The sequence below is a fragment of the Trachymyrmex cornetzi genome, unplaced genomic scaffold, assembly GCF_001594075.2.
Source record: "Trachymyrmex cornetzi isolate Tcor2-1 unplaced genomic scaffold, Tcor1.1 scaffold628, whole genome shotgun sequence".
Lineage (NCBI taxonomy): Eukaryota > Metazoa > Arthropoda > Insecta > Hymenoptera > Formicidae > Trachymyrmex > Trachymyrmex cornetzi.
Window position 1 is genome coordinate 2,081 of NW_017299946.1, and position 3,574 is coordinate 5,654.

The window sequence follows — 3,574 nt, forward strand, 5'->3', positions numbered from 1 at the left end:
CGGCACGAGCGAGTTGCGAGTTTCCGGGTAGCCCCTTACTTTACTAACGGCACTACAATTCTTGTTTCCCTTAAGGGACAAAACGCGCAGACGGGTGGTCCGAGAAGGTGGTGGCGGGGTAGTCGTCGGCGACCCCGCTGACACGCCTCACGGTCTCGAGGTTATATTTCGCTGGAGGCCTACTCGCGTTCCCCTTCGCTCACGCGCGTTCACAAAAAGAAAAAAACTTGAGACTAAAGAAAAGAAGAGAAAAAAAATATGACGAAAAAAAGAAACAAATTAGAGAAAAGAAAATTTCATGCCCTTGGGGCCCAGGGCCCTCTCGACGCACAGAGTTCGTACATTTTTAATAAAAATTTTTGGCTCCTGGTACACAACTCACCCGAGAGTCCCCCCCCCCCCCCACTTTCTGTCGAGGGGGGAACTGTAACGCCGGTACGGAAAGAAGAGACGGAAAAGACGTAAGGAAAAATAACGCAGTGAAAAAAAATCCTGCCTTCTCATTATGACGCCTCTTCCAGCACAGCCAGTTATGTTCTGTCCACAATCTCCTTTGCTCTCGATAGGATCGGTATCTACGGACGTCACTAGGAATCAGACAGAGTTACGGAAGGTGGTATGATTTGAGGTCTTAATTTGTGTCTTTCCAGTGGTAATATTTTCGAGGCTCACAAGCTCATACACTACAGGAGAAAGAGCTCTACTAACCTTAAGGGATCCCTGGAATTTCGGCGAGAGTTTGGCGGCGACATTCTGAGACGATAAGATATGTTGTCGTCTCAGAACTAGATCCCCAACTTTAAATTTTCGGTCGCGCCTATGCGAATTGTAATATCTAGCTTGTTGTTAGTGAGCCTGATCTAAATTCTCTCTAACCTACTGGCGCAGGGACTGCAATTCTCGCATGCGCTCCTCCCACCTCGCGACGTCTCGCGGTTCCTCTTCGGCTACTCCTTGACACCGTCGACGCAGCGAGTGCGTGGGCTCTAATTCGCGGCCTAGATTCAGAAAAGCAGGTGAGGTGCCGACCGACGAATGATGTGCGGTGTTATAGGCGAAACGAAAATCTTTTAAGTGTACGCGTCCTACTCGTGATGGTCACGATCTAGGAAGGCAACGATTATGGTTTTAAGTATGCGATTAACTCTCTCGACGGGGTTAGATCGGGGATGATACGACAGAACGGTAGTGTGCATGATGCCATGCTCTTCGGCAAATGCTCGTAAGGTCCTATTGACAAACTCCGTACCGTTATGCGTTAGTAAAAATTTTGGTGTACCCCATCGCGAGATAACCAGCTCTTCTAACATCTCACATATCGTCTTACCATTCGAGGCCCTTATTGCACTCTACACACTTCGTAAACAGATCCTGTATTATTAGGACGTACGCGAAACCAGATTTACTCCGCGGAAATAAACTCATTATATCGGCTGCAACTACTGTCCTCGGAGCCTCTACTATTCTCCGATCCATATGTCCCGCTGGACTCGCTTGCTCTACTTTCGTGCGGGGTGATCCTGATTGACCACGGCTCGATTGAACACCACCAATCACAGCAATCGGTGCTGAGGAGCTTTGTAGTCTTAAGCGCTGTGAATGGCTCGTGTCCAATTGAGCCGTGTCCAACTGGGTGCCTCCCCTTTCGTGCGCTGACAGGTGTCGTGTACGCGGACGTATTTTACCACCTCTCTAAACATGTTCGGCCAGTAATATGCGACAACTAGACGCTGAAACGTACGTCTTATCGGTATCTAAGTGACCTGCCTGCGGGTTGTCGTGAGACTCGTTTAAGGCTTCCTGTCTCATTTTACACTGAGAGAAATGTTTTGTATCAATAACCAAAATTTTGTTACTGACTTCTTTCTACTAAAAGAATTTACTTCTTTCTGTAAATTCTTTCGTTCTTGTATAAATTATACTGCGTGCGTGCGTGCGTGCGTGCGTGCGTGCGTGCGTGTGTGTGTATTTGAAAGAGAGAGAGGGAGTGAGGAGGGGGGAGATAACGGTACGGGGGAGGCTCAGGGCTTCGAAACATCACCTGAGTGCCTCGATTCTCCCGAGGATCGTTCGAAAACACTTCGATACTCTCGATGGACTTTCGATTGTTGCGTTCGAAAATACACCCGAACCACTTCGAGAGTGACTATTTCTCCCTACCTCGCTAAGGTAGGGAAAAGAGAGTATCTCTCGGATAAACGTGAAGCAGTGTTGCCAGATGCTAGGGAATTTCCCTAAACCTAGGGAGAATTACAAGAAAAAAAATGAAATAGGGAAAAAGGGATTTTTTGTGAAAATATTATCCTTCGATAATAAAGTCTTCATAATCTTCCAACTCATTATTAAGACAAATATTATGTAGTACACAGCACGCCAGAATGACAAAAGGAATCATATCATCACGATTCATATCCAGGAATTTCAGGCGTCTCCATCTGCCTTTCAGCAATGAAAATGCTCTTTCGATAACCTGTCTCATACTGGCATGTGCTGTGTAACTGTTTCTGAGCCTGTACAAACATAAAAAACGAATAAAAGAAGATGATCTTCCAGCTACTATAAGGCATAGTGGCATTGACTATGCGATTCCCACTCATAACGCTTGTACATCAGGAAAACTATAAGTGCACTGGTCGCTATGAGGGGTTATGGTCAATTACAACTTGGTAGAGACCCTTTACTAGAGACTGATAATTTGGCTGAATTTGGCAAACAAATGGCGGCGATAAATCGATAAATCGCTTGCCATTAGTTTGCTGAAGTCACGTGCACCAATCAGCAAAAATCCCGAAATGATCAGTCTCTAGTAAAGGGTCTCTACAACTTGATTAAAAGGAACGCTCCCTATAAAGCACATGCTTCCATCTCTAATTTGAACATCTTACTTCTGTCAGTTGGCCGAAATTAATAAATGGTGGTATCAACCATGACAGACATGGATAAGCTTTATCTCCAATGATATAATCTTGATCCATAAAAAAAGATGCTCTTGCATTGACTTCCTTCCATAAATCTGAATTTCGTAAGACACGCCGATCTCCTACTGATCCAGCAAATCCAGCAAAGCAATCCAAAAATCGAAGTTCTGCATCGCACACTGCTTGCAATGTTATAGCATATTCTTTGTCTTTACTTATGTAGAAGCGTGCGTCCACTTACAAATGAAGTACTACATTCAGGTGGGATTTAACTTAAAGTTTGATAACGTTAGCAAACAAATTAGTGAAAACCGACTGTTCTAATGGGTAACTTTAAGTTATAGATAACTATATTTTATCTCTTTTAAATAAGTTATGAAAAAAGACATGAAGATAAAAGTTACCAATGAAATTAAAGTTACGACGTTAAGAAAACTGATCTTTATGATTCCTGCACACAAGCCGTTGCAAGCATTGTTTTGGAAATACTAATCTAAACAGTACATTTCTATGCAAATAGCGAATGGAATAGTAACGAAAACGGAACTAGGTAGAAAGTTAATCAGTCCGTTTTAATGAATGATTCTATTTTAATTCTGTTCCATAAAATATTTGGGGATGAAGAAGCAGAACAGATTCTGATTGTTAGCTTTGTA